This window comes from Chelonoidis abingdonii, chromosome 1 (genome assembly GCF_003597395.2).
Source record: "Chelonoidis abingdonii isolate Lonesome George chromosome 1, CheloAbing_2.0, whole genome shotgun sequence".
In the NCBI taxonomy this organism is placed as follows: Eukaryota; Metazoa; Chordata; order Testudines; family Testudinidae; genus Chelonoidis; species Chelonoidis abingdonii.
Window position 1 is genome coordinate 363,380,353 of NC_133769.1, and position 13,480 is coordinate 363,393,832.

General features: G+C 51.5%; 1 protein-coding gene across 3 annotated transcripts in view; it reads left to right on the plus strand.

The window, feature by feature from the left end:
• RELT (RELT TNF receptor) overlaps positions 1-13,480 on the plus strand; it is an 80,814-nt gene that overhangs the window by 42,766 nt on the left and 24,568 nt on the right. The gene's annotated exons all lie outside the window — the stretch shown is intronic.

Below are 13,480 nucleotides of genomic sequence, written 5' to 3' on the forward strand. Positions count from 1 at the left end.
ACGGATGGGCCGCTGGCACCATGCAGAGTCCTGCTGAAGTCCGCTAGGCTGTACACGGGCACCTGGGGCCACCCATACTGATCTGACAGCAGGCTCTGGGCTTCTGACTGTGGTCTCAGGGCAGGGAGCTCTTCTCTTTACTAGTCTGATCCTACCCAGAGTTCTCCTCTTCGCTGCCTTCCAGCCTCTGGGCTCCCTCTAGGCAACCTAGCCACATGGGCAGGAGCAGTGGCAGATTAACAAATTTGGTGCCCCAGGCCCTCAAAAAAATTGCCCTCCCCCCCCCTCCCCCCCAGCTCACCTCTGCTCCCCTGTGGTAAGCTGTGGGGGGAGAAGGGGAGTTGTGGCACGCTCGGGGGATGGCAGTGGTGGAGTGGAGGTGAGCTGGGGCAGGGAGCAGTTCCCTACCCCCCCTCCAAGAGTCACTCCCCGTGCCCCCCCGGCCCCAGCTCACCTTTGCTCCGTCTCCTCCGATCACACCACTACTCACTTCTCCTTCCCTCCCTCTCAGCACTTTCACGCGGCAAGCCTGGGAGGGAGGGGGGGAGGAAGGGAAGCACGGCGCACCTGGGGGAGGAGGCAGACCAGGGATTTGGGGAATGGATGGAGTTGGGGAGGAGTCGCGAGCACCCCTGGAAATTTGCCTGCCTAGGCCTTGGCCTTGTTGGCCTAGGCGATAATACGTTGCTGGGCAGGAGAGGAGGCCAGGCCTACGTGTGTGCGTGCGGCGGCTGCTGGTGCAAGGCGTGAGAGGAGGCCAGGCCCAGGCACGTGCCAGCGGCGGCTGCTGGTGCAATCCCCACCCAAGCAGGCGCAAGTGATTTGGGGACCAGCCTACTTCTTTTCCACACAACAGACTCCAGGACTCTCCCAGGCCCTACTCGATATTTACAAAGCACAGCGCAGCTTCAGAGTCTGCTGAGCTAAACTTTGCATTTGCCACCGGGCCATCCATTCCCAGCCAAGGGTATCAGGGATAGGCCAAGGGGTGCACGGCCAGTCGGATTCCCCCCAAGTCACAAGACTTTCAACTTCATCACACTCGCGACCGCACTCTGCTTGCTTCAGCACTATCAGCGGCCAGGCAACCTTCCATAACCATGGAGGAGAAACAACCCTAACACTCTAATGGTAAAGCAGACGCCAGACCAGATCTCGTCCACATATATTGCGTCCCTGAACCACTACAGCAGCGCCTCAGGGCGCGATCGAGCTCCTGACTGGAAGATAGCCGTCAGCGCGACGCGACACTGGACCTCCTAGCGAAAAACTTCCGGTCGACGGCAGCAGGAGCCAGGACCCAACGTTTGCCGTCGTAGTGCTTATAGGGATTATTGCAACAGCGCATAAAAACCAAACCAACCTGCCCCAAGCCTACCGTGCCCACCGCGGCGGCCTGCCCATACGAAGAGCAGCCGCACTCCTCCCTACGTACAGGCCAGGAGAGCAGCAGGGCACGCCACGCCCTGGTTGAGCGTAGAGAGCCCCAGCACGTAGCCAGCCGGATCTCGTGGGACGGATGGGCTGGTAGAGCAGAGGCTCAGAGGGGAGGGTAAGGGGCAGCCTGCACGGGGCACGGACTGAGTGGGACCATCAGCTCTACGCTCCGGTGCCGCGGCGGCGGGGCGACGGCAAGACCAGGGCCCAGCAGGGGCGCCCGGCAGGGGCGCTGCAGCTCTCCCCCTTGCCTATATATTTTCCTGAGGCTGGCCCCATCTCTGCTGTGCTATTTCAAGCACATAGGCAAGCAGGGAAGAGAGAAAGAGACGAGAGAAGTAGTGTCCCCGTGGGTTGTCGTTGGGGACGGGCAGGGGAGGCCGGCATGGCGGGCGGGGAATTTGTAACGTGCCCTTGTGAGGGGGAGCCCTCACACTGGAGGCCGGAAGGAGGCGGAAGCTGGTGAGTCAGGAAAGAGGTAGTGTGTGAGAGGAAGATAACGCACTTTACTTCAGAACAAGGGTATTTCGCCCCCCATCACACAACACAACGTCACTCTCTTCTCTCCTCTCCCTGCTGCTGTGAAATATCACACAAGGGGGAAGCCTTTGGGGGAAAAGGGAGGGGGAAGCTGGGCCACTGGGTCACCAGAAGCTTGGCCACACGCCCGAGGGCCCTTAGCCGGACCCGCTACGGCACCAGTCCAGTAGAGAAACGGTGGCAGAGCGGGCATGGTGGCTGAAAACTTTAAAAGCGAGGGCTCAGGTCCCATGCCGCCCCAGCAGACGCATCGCCTGAGCGCGCGGAGGGACAGATGGGAGGGGGGCTAGACCTGTGAGGGTGGCCGGCGCCGCCAAGGGCATCCGGGATACAGAAGGGCGGGGGAAATTCGGACTGCCGGCACGCCGGGCCTTACCTCTGATACCGGGGCGGGAAGAGGCCCTTGGAAAGCAAAGTGGTTATGTGTCAGAGGTTCGGAGCGGGCTGGCTGATAAGGAGCTGGCTACGCTGGTAAAAGAATAGGGTCCCAAAGCGCCCGTGTGGGAAGGTGGGGCCCGGTGCGTTGCGGCTCCTGGCCGGCAGCATTGGAAGCTGGCATGACAGCAAGATCCCAGGGGCGCCCACGGGAAATACGATGGATGCCCAACGCGTCACAGGGGCAGAGCGCACTTGGCTATCCACCTTCAGTACCCGGCGAGAGAAGCAGTTGTTCGGAAGGTTAAAACCAGATCAGGCTGGGTTTGGAGTGCACGAGGGATTTTACGCGACCCAGAGAGTACATTCTATAAAAATCAGCGGACTCGCTCAGACCAGGCTGGTAGGGCCCATCCGCTTGAACTCCACAAGAAAGGGGTATAAGATGAGGGATCTGACTTGCCCCATTCTGTGCCCATTCAAATTAACACTGGCTCTCTCCATGCTATTCCTGGTTGCAAGTCTCCAAGCACTTTTCAAAATGACAACATTAGTAATAACTCGGGAGCCCGTTGAGAGCTGAGACTTTTGACTGACGGTGGGACATGGCTGTGTTTGACCTTTTTATAGTCATAAGTACCCAAGATGCAGAGAGACATTTCCTCTCCAGTGCAGGCGATCGATCGTTGGTATGCCAAGGTGAGCCTTATATACAGGAGTTGCTGCAAGGGCCGCTCCTTGCTGTTCCTTAGTTCTGAAATCACTCCTATTTCTAGTTCAGAGCTCATTTAGGAGGCTACGATGCTGAATAAAATATTTTATTAATACTGCTTACTCCGTTTTGGCTATACTGCAGCCCTTTTTATCCTATGTCACTTATTAGTTCTAATCTTTCCCTTACTTGTTTAAATCATTTTTAACCGAAAAACCTCTCTATTGTTGAAGATCTTTTGGACCGGTTTTGGAGATGTTCTGAGCTCTAAGACCAACCTCCGTTTAATACAGGAGTGCATATCTTTGACAAGATTCTTTCTCCAGGATTCGCTAGTCGTTTGAACATCAGAAGGTCAACCACCAGCACGTTACTGTCTGTTCACGGGGCACGTAAACAACCCCTTGCTTTCAGTCCATGACCTGTAAACTTAATTAATTTTTTTCACTTACCATAGTTTCTAAGGTAGAAGACCCCGGAAAATCTGTTGAAGATTTTATGGTATAAAGCAAAGAAACACGGCGAAACGAATAAGGAAGAAAATCCTTTCGGCCATACCTTCAAATTAAAAAAGCCAAAAAAGGGCTCCCAAAGCCAATTTCGTTGGTATACCTAACTCCCAAAGAGCTTTTCAAGAGGGTATTGGGACAGCAAAGTTAGGTGAAGGACCTTGAATAGACCACACACTAAAAAGATAGGGGTTACAGGCAGTAGGCAGACCTGTGAAGGCAATTATTTCTCAATCATATTAATTTCGATTAATATAATCATCAAAACCTGACGCACGAAGGTAAACTGGTAACGTAAATACAATTATATAAAGACATATAATAAAGCGCTAGCTATTATCGAGCCGCGAGCAGGCGGCAAAGAACAGACTTACAGAGACATCATACATCCACCATTACGAAGGCCAAGAGGCAGAGACACAAAGTGACTGCCCACAAGATGCCAGAAATAAAACAGACGCCACACCCAGACCTGTTCTTAATTCACATGGAGCCAGACACTGCCCCTAAAAGCCCGAGAGCTATTAATTCAGAACACAGCGCTAGAGTATAGGTCGCGTGTTGGACGCAACATGTGCCATTCCTCAGTCTTTAACTGAAAGTCTATGACATTTAATGTATAACCCAGTGCTATTTCAACTCTTCTTCAGGGACGGGCTCATTTGTATAGAACAGAACAGTTACCGCCATCGCCAACTGGTTAGCCTCTCCATTCATCACAAGCTTGTCCTTATCAGCTCTGCTGTGCAACCTTGACCCCGCTTGAGATCAGAGTAGAACCCGTGTTCTAACACGTTGTATGGTGTGGGTACGTCACATGAAAACAGAGGCCTTATCAAAGAGCAGTGAGTATCATGATACGCGCACAAAAAATCTGCTTTCTATACCAATTTTTTTTTCTCTCCACCCGCCCACTCCCCCCATACAATGACTTGGAAGAAAAACCAAAACCTTTTTTTTAAGAGAGAGAGAGATTTTCATTGTTTTCCGCAAACACTTTCATGCGATCCTTTGACATCTTTTCTCCCCACGCCCCCCAAACAAAAGTTTCCCTTTTAACTTAGATTTATTTCACTTCAGTTTGGGGATTTCCTCCCTTTTCTTCCCTCCCTCCCCCTTTTTTCAGTGGGAGAAAAGGGGTGTGGAACAGGAGTGAGGGAAGGAAAAAAGGGGTAAAGGAAAGCCAAAGAAATGAACTGAAACAAATCTGTGAATCAATTTTTGTGTGCTCAAAACACTCAAAAGAACTCCTGGGAGGGAGGGAACCCATTTTGTTCTACGTATTTCCTGGGAAATGGTCACCACTTGAGGGTATTTGCAATGTGGGGTGATGGCAATCTGGGAGGGCTGCCGTTTGCTGTCCCTTGTAGCTGTCCCCATCAAGCCCTGCTATTGGCGAATGCAATGAGTGAACGATGTGCCAATGAGTGGTGCCTGTCTTGGTGCCCTGTGCCCCTGCTGAAGATGCTGCTGTCCAGAGAAGGCAGAGTTGCCAACTTGCGAGCTGTTTGCCCAGGGACAACGCCTACACCAGTGGGCTCTGGACTCTGCTGGGACCCAGCCTGTGCATCCTCATGAATCTCTTAGGCCCTCTTAAAGAGGGGAATGAAACAACTGAAAATTCATGTGACCCACCAGAGGCTCCCCACTCTCCTTTGATGGGCAAGGGAGTGCTGAATAGCTGGGAGGAGAATGGCTGTGACCGAATCCAGCTGCGCTACTTCTGCCAACAGTTCCAGGAGAGGCAAAACCTGGGACTGCTACTAATTCTCCTTCTGGCCCAGCACTGGGCAAGCCACTGGAATTCTCTGGGGCAGATTCTCAGTCGACGTAAACTGACTAAGGGCTTGGCTACACTCAACTTCAAAGTGCTACCGCGGGAGCGCTTTGAAGTGCGTGTATGGTCACGGCGCCAGCACTGGGAGAGAGCTCTCCCAGCGCTGCAGGTACTCCACTTCCCCGTGGGGATTAGCTTGCAGCGCTGGGAGCCGCACTCCCAGTGCTGGGGCACTGTTTACACTGGCGCTTTGCAGTGCTGTAACTTGCTGCGCTCAGGGGTGTTTGTTTTTTTTCACACCCTTGAGGGAGAAAGTTGCAGTGCTGTAAAGCACCAGTGTAGCCAAGGCCTAAGCTCTGAGAATTAATAGCAGCTGAGGATCTGGTGCTCTGAGCCTCGACTTACCCATCTGTCAGAGAGCTATTTACCTACCGGACAGGAGTTCTCTACAGAAGCATGCAGCCATGATCAGAACTGCAAGGACCTCTTCAGGCTGGCCACTGATGCTGCATGTAACTCTTTGTGTTTCTCTGAGCTTGGCATGTGATACTAGCCCGTCCAGTTTCACTTCCTGGTTCTGCTGCACTAGCTGTTGTGCTAGAAAGTGTTGCACGTCCCTTACTGGGGATTTCCGAAACTTACCAGCCTGCATTGTGCCTCTCTGTTTAGTGACATTGGGGGGGTCTCTAGCCTAAACTGGGGACCAACACTTGTGGATGACGCCTCCTTTCCGTAGGCTATGCCATCCCAGATCAGGCCACTGCGCCATCCAGCCTCATGTTCCCTTCTCCCAGCTATTGTAACGCTCCTAGCTGCAGTGTTGCGGCTTGGCGTAGCAATACTGGCATTCAGGGGGCTGGATCTGTGGTGGGGGGGGGAGAACATGAAAGGAGCAGGTGACTAGTGCTGCATTTTGGAGAAACACAGGGCCAAGCAGATGCCTGCTAGAACAGGCTAGGTGAGTGCTGTGTCACAAAGCTCCCTTTTCTATTTCTATTTTCTATTTCTGTCCGGGGCTGAGTGGTGGTTTCTGAAGTGACCAGCACCGCGCTCGGTCTCGGCAAGAGCTGCTGCCCCCGCTTTTGTGCTGATAAGTAGCCTAAAGTTCTCCTGGTGCTTTGTTTACTTGCTCGGATGGTGTGCAGGGGTTGCCTGGCAGCGCTTTTATCTGGTAAGGTGGCTGGGAGCGGGGCTGGGAGCGGGAGCTGGCAGGTGGAGGGATTGTTCCTGCCTTGCCCCAGGGCTGTAGGATGCCAACTGTCTGCAGTTCTTCTTTCTGCTTCCCCAGAGGCAGCTGTAGCTACCACATCCCACCTGCAGGGAGCGGGACAGGAGCTTGCCTAGGGATTAGCCTGTGGGAGGCACGTAACCCTCACCCTGACTTGATTGGCTCCTTACTCAGCTCCTTGATTTGTCGCCGCTGCAGACGTTCCAGGGTGGTTGAGGGGTTCACCTCTTCCACACCACTGTCTTTTTTCCTGTCGTAGTGGACACCATCAGGCCACTCGGCGTCATCTGCTCCCTGGACTGTAAACTGACAAACCTGTAAGTCTCTGGAATAAAAGGGCTTGAGAGAATTAACATGGTTCATTTTGGGTTTTAGTGAGGAATTGGGAAATGCTATGAGGTAGTTAACAACAGCTCCCAGGCGCTCTTGGACCGTGAATGGCCCTTCCCACGATGCTTCCATTTTATGGGCCTGCTGCGCCTTCAAGACCATAACCTGGTCTCCTACCTTGAAGGAACGTTCTTCTTGGGTATGTTTATCCATCCCCCCAGGCCTTTGCTCTCCTGAGTATGCTTTTAAGTTTTCTCTAGCAAGGGCTATAAGAGTGCGGAGTGTGTTGTAGTGTTGCTTTACAAGTCCAGAAATGTTAGTTCTGGGAGTGGGTTTGTAAACCCCTCCCATTGTTGCATTCACCAACTGTAATGGCCCTTAACTCGTGGCCAACACAAGTTCCAAATAGTAAACCCAAACTGGATGTGTAAGCCCTGTTAAGCAAAAGAGCAACTGCTTGCATACGCTTAGTACCAATTAATTGGAGGTTCGTTAAGAAATTTATGAATCATGCCCCCAAAGATTCATTTTAAACCATTTCCACCAGGCCATGGTTTGATGGTGGTACGTGGTGGCAACCAAAGTAATTCACCCCAGAGTTTCCGCCACAGTGTTTTCATGGTGCCATGCAGGAAATAAATCGAATTCCTGTAAAGATTCGGATGGCCACTACCCTTGCAACAAATGTCTGTTAGGCCTGGCACACAGGCTTTAGCCCTGGTGTTGCCTAGAGCTATAGCTTCCGGCATCGGTAGGCAAAGTCCAACGAAACGTCAGTACGTACTGCTTTCCTCGGGCATCTTTCTTTGGGAAATGGACCCACGAATATCACAGACTACTCGCTTGAAAATGAGGACCTCAATTATGGGGCAGTGGCTGGAGAGGGGCTGACCGATCATGGGGCTTTTCCCTCTTTGGCACACCTCAGCAAGTCGGACATACTTGGCAATCTCTTGCCATCCCTCCCAGTGGAAGGAGTTCCCCAACCTGTCTTTGGTTCTGTTCACCCCAGCATGGCCACTGGGATAATCATGGTAATCTTAAGAGCTTTACTCCGGGTCACTAGTTGATGGAACCACTGTTTTTGTGGCTGGCAATTCTTTCCTGTGTCCACCCAAAAAGAAATTTCTTGTATAAAAGTCCTCTCGGTCTATAACACAAACCGGGATCGGTAGAAGACTGAGAGGCGGGTGGCAGTATGAGATGCACCCACCAAGCTATCTGAAGGTTGTCACTCTGCTATCCTGTCTCAGTCTGGAACTGTTCCCTTGAGGCTGGGGACACCAGTTCTTCCCTCAGACTGTGGATTTGCTTGGTCTCTGGAAGAATGTAGGTGATGGGGTTGTTTCTGTTGCAGGTGAACTGCTCTCTGTGGTGCACCCCTGGTGGTGATTCAAGGCTCTGGCTGAGCCTCTTACGGTATGTTGTTTTTTTTGGGTTTCTGCAGTTCAGGACTCGCTGGCCCTCTGGCAGTGGAGGTTGAAGATGTGGTTGCAACGCTGGTGCTGGTCGCTGTTCCAGTTCCGGTCCTGGACTAGGAGGTGCTGTGGCTGGTTCAAGCCGTTTGGCAGGGGATCCGGTCCACTACCTCTGTCTGGTTTCATGGTTAACCAGACGGGTTCCTGTGGACGGCTCAGGAAACAGGAATGGGTCTGGCAGCTTGCCGTTTGGGCTGCGTGTAACCATTCCACTTTTTGGCCCGGTTACACCTGGTTGGCCAGTCTTCCCCGAAGCATGGGGATGGAATATATGTCATAAGACTGCAAAAGTCCACATTCCTGACCAGCCTTATATACTGGACAGGCAGTTCAGACTGTAGGCAGTCTTACAGCTTGTGACTGAAGGGGTAAATGGTCACTATATAGGCCTTGGGTTGATGAGTTTGATCCACGAAGGATTTTGGTTGATAGCTGAACACTTGTGCCCCCCTTGTCCTCTCACGTGTAACCTTCTATTCCGCCCCTTCTCAATTTTCCTTCACTCCAAGGGGATTTGAGATCGGTATCGGGCTTGGAGATCTTTGTGTGATGTGGTGTTAATGACTTCACTCCCAGATGGGAGTTCTTTCGGCATTGGCCTATGATGTGTTCCCGTTTCATTACACTACAGCATCTTCCAGCTGACGGCAACTGGGTCGAGGTGAGTTACTGGCAGATGGTAGGTGGAAGAATAGGGTGTCTGTGGCTTTCTTTGGGGTTGTAAGGAGGGGTCTTGGGTTGCCTCGGCTTGTAGGATTCTATTGTCGGTGTGCCCCCTGGGTATTCATTCCCCTTGACAGTAGGTTTCTTGCTTTCTGCCACTTCAATCCACGTTGGCTCCCAATCCTCCCCCGGCCTCAGGTGAGATTTTTGGGTTTTCCCTCTTGTATGTACCGGGTATATGTCCTCAGGAACACCATCCAGAACTGAGTAGGTGCAGTTCTTCCACGGATTTAACATTGGTTCCTGACAGGCCTCTTTAATTCTTTCCAGCGTAGTGGCGTGTCTGGGGAAATCGACGCATCTGTTTTCACTTTTGGGTTCTTGAAACGACCGACGGCAATGATCCGGGTTATCCCCATTTCTGTTCTGGCCTTTGGTTTGAAACAGTTTTTATTAATTGTTTATTGTCTCTGCATTTCAGCCGCCACCTCTGCTAAGGTGCCCACTGAGGTGTGACCTCAGCTTTATGTACTGTTTTAGAGAATTAGCTTCTGTACCCAATGCAGGCCCCTTTCAAAATCTAAGAAGGCATCAGTTGTCATCACCCCTGCCATTGTTAAGGTGGGAAATTCTTGGTGCTGTTGGGACAGTATTGGCAAAGGGTTGTTAGGAGTGGTTGGGTTTCTTGTTTGCTTAGCCTGTGTCTACTTCCAGTTCATGGCTTTTCTTCTGTTTTTCCCTCTCTTCTTTCTTGTTCGTGTTTCTCCCTCTGGAGTTTATCTGTCTCTGTGGGCTGCATCATTCTCTATTGTTGTTTTCTTTGGTGAGTGCCTCTTTGCTGCTTGTTCCCTTATTATGGGCTGCCTGCTTTTATTTGCTCTTTTTTGTTTTATTTCTAGTCTTTGTAGTTTCTTTTCCATGTTTCGCTTCGTGCTCTGCATCTTTGATTTGTCTTCCTTGGAAGTTCATGGTATCCTGTTTTCTTGGGTTGGGGTGCCCTCTGGTTTTTCTGAATGGCTGGCTCTCTGTTTGTTCCTGGGTTTTTTGCCTTTAGCCACAGTGCCCTTTGTTTAAGTTTTTCCTAGCTAAGCTTTGATATGTAATTAAACAAATAAAGCCACTTATTTACTGTGTGTTTTGCTGGGTTACTGATTCCCAATGGGGAGCGCGTTGTTTAACAAAAGACCTTGTCACTTAATGGTCCTTGCTTAAATTGCAGTCAAATGATTTCAGGAGAGAACAGGAAAAAAAATTTTCCTCTTCTGGCTCCTTTAAAACCCAAAACCCTTTTTCTCTTGCTAAAAGCCCCTAGCAGAGAAAAGAAAAATATTAATACTCCTTACTGGCTTCTGGATTTTACATCCCACCTCTGCCACATGTCGTTAGCTTCCTACTCAGATTTTGAACTTAGCGTTGCATAAACTGAGAGCTAGCTACGAACCCTCTTAAGCTTTATTACCAGTTAGATCTGATATCCTTGCACCAGCAAGTTGATTTTCCAGAGCTTTGCTCCCTCTCTTGGTCTCCCAAACCTTCTCTGGGGACCCCGAAGCTCAAGAAGCGCTTGAGTCTTTAACACAAATGGAAAGAACCCCCCTCCCTGTTTCTCTTTACTTCTCCCCAGCCTTCCCCAATCCGTGGGTTATTCTGGATAAAGGTTTTACTGTACCTTAAACTCCTTGGAATTTACAAAACAGAGAGGCAGTTTACCTTCCCCCTTCCATCTTTCGCCCTTGAAGGCTGCACAGATTCACCCTCCGTAAATCTAACACAAAGAGGAATATTCCGATTCCCTTCATTCCTTAGCCCTACCCGAGAAACTCAAACAGGTCTTAAATAGAAACTTTTATAAAAAGAAAGAAAAACACAGTAACTTATTGTTTCTGTACGCAGGTTGACAATACACAGGGCCTATTGCTTAAAAGAAAATGGTATAAACAGCCCATATTCAAAAAATTCCTAATTTTAAACCATTTCCCAGCAAACAATAGCAAGGTCGTTAATGTGTCTTTTACCTGTAAAGGGTTAACAAATGGAACCACCACACCTTGGACCAGAGGACCAATCAGGAACCGGATTTTTCAAAAGCTCGGGAGGGATATGTTTGGGTCTGTGTCTTTTTGTCTGTCTCTTAGCTATAGAGAGGGATTCTTTCTACTAGTCTCATACTAATCTTCATTTCCAAGTTTGAGTACAAAGGTTAGATAAAACAATAGGCTTTTATTCTTTTTGATTAATGGTTGTAGTTTGCTGGAATGTTAAATTGTATTTCTTTTTGAATAAGGCTGTTTGTTCATATATTTTCTTATAAGCAATAGCCCTGTATATTGTCACCTTGCTCCCAGCACACAGAAAGGGAACACGACTGCCCCCAAGAGCCAGGAGGCACTGTCCAGCTGCAGAGTCAGTGGAGGGAGACCCTGCCTCCTTCAGCTGGACAGCTCTGCGCTTGCAGAAATTTAGGCGGGGGCGGGGGGAGGAGCAGCATGTAACCCCGTGTTTCCCGCCATGCCTCACCTCTGGGGGGGACAATGGCTCCCCAAAAACTTCACCCATGGTCATCTTCCCGCCACCCCTTGTGCGACTTCCCTTTGCTTCCCTGCTGTTTTACCCAGGGTAGCACAGGAATTCTGTGGGGTGGGGCTGTTTTCTGCGGGTGTGCGATCATGAAGAATCCCCCCAGGAGTAATGTTAGAGAGACACGGTGGGCGAGTTTATATCTTTTATTGGACCAGCTTCTGTTGTCCTGTTGTACAGCCTGGGGATCAGCTCTGTGTGGCTCACAAGCTCGTCTCTCTCACCAGCAGAAGTTGGTCCAATAAAAGATGCCACCTCCCTGCCTTGTCTCTCTGGCTGTTGCATGGTCCTATCGCTGCCAAACTGCCTGAGCACCCCTGGGGAGGCAGCGTGGCAGTTTTTAAGTGTAAGGGGGCTGTTGCGGTTTTTGGCTGACCCTTTCTCAATACAAAAAGCAAGGGGAAAGGATGAAGGAAAATCAGGATCCTAAGACTGGCAGTCCCCAGGGCCAATGCGGAGAGGCCAACACTCCAGGTCAGCCCGATTGACAGGGCGGGCAGGCCAGTGCGGGAGCCCAGGGCCCATCCTCTGGGTGAGCTGGAGCTGCCTGGGGCAGAGTAGGGTAGGGCAGAGTTAAGTCATTAAGTCTGGTATTTTTGTCAAGTGTCCGTTCCACAGCATGGTGGTGCTGACCCCTGCCTGGGACGTGTGAGGAACAGGCTGTGAACTTCCCGTATGTCCCGGAGACAGCTGGTTGTGGTGGTCCCTGTGCCCACAGGACGGGGCCCCTGTTCCTTTGACCTTTTCCCCGATCTTGCTTATAGTTGCTGTTTAATAAATGGTGATTGGTTTGAACTTAATGTAGTGATCAGTGGGTCAGGGAAGTGGCTGGTGTGGAGAATGCCCTGGAGTGGGGATACCCAAGCCTCTGCCCTAGATTGGGGGTCAAGCCCCCCAGGAATCATGGGCCTAACCTTGTCAGAGTCCTCATAACCCCGACACACGGGAGGGAGGAAGAGGAGCCCTGGAGCTCAGGGAGGCCTCTGGGTAAAGGGAGTGGGAGCGAGGACTTGGATCCTTTCACTGGCCAATTCCACCGGGGTAGTGCAGAAGCCAGGAAAGTGCCACACAGTAGCGGGACCATTTCCCCACTTAGCTAAGGAAGCAGGTGGTGCCAGGCTGGCTCTTGTCTCTCAGTTGTGCTTCTGGGAAGGGGTTGCTGGCTGTGTATCTGGGGCACTGCTTGCATTGCCGTTGCAGGCTTGCTGCAGGACAGACTGCCGTGACACTCCTCTCTTCCCCCTCCCCCCCCCCCCCCCCATTCCTGGGGAGTAGTGGTTTTTTTAAGGGAGAGCTGGGAGGCTGAGGGCTGAGCTGGCAGGCTGGAGGTGCTCAGATACCAGGGTGATGGGCCTGGGCAAGCCGGCTCTTCTGCAGTGTGGGGGCAGGTCCATCAGCCGCTCCCAATGCACTGTGCTCACCTGCCTGCCCTGAAGGCAAAGCTACTCGTGTGCTCTGTGGAGGTCACAGGCTGCGGGGGACCAGTCCTGCCTGGGTCCGTGTCATCCAGCTGACTGTCCTCCCCCTCCAGAAATTATTTGTGGCGAGTGAGACGCTCTGCAAGTGACTCTGAGGAAGCAGCCTGGGGCCCACGTCTGTACCTGATGGGCATCAGGCTGCCCTGGAGATGTAAACCACTCCCAAAAGGAAGCAGTGGGAGCCTCCTCTCTGGAGACCCTTCCGATAAGCGTGGGTGTCATGTAGGGAGAAGCCCTGCCCAGTCTGGAGGTGAGAAAGGGACTAGCAATGACTTGCCTGGACTCTTCCCTCTCCAGCTGTTGCCAGCTCTTGCTAGCAGGCAGAAAATGCTCTTGGAGACTCTCTGGATGAGGGCTTTGGGGCCATCCAGCAGCA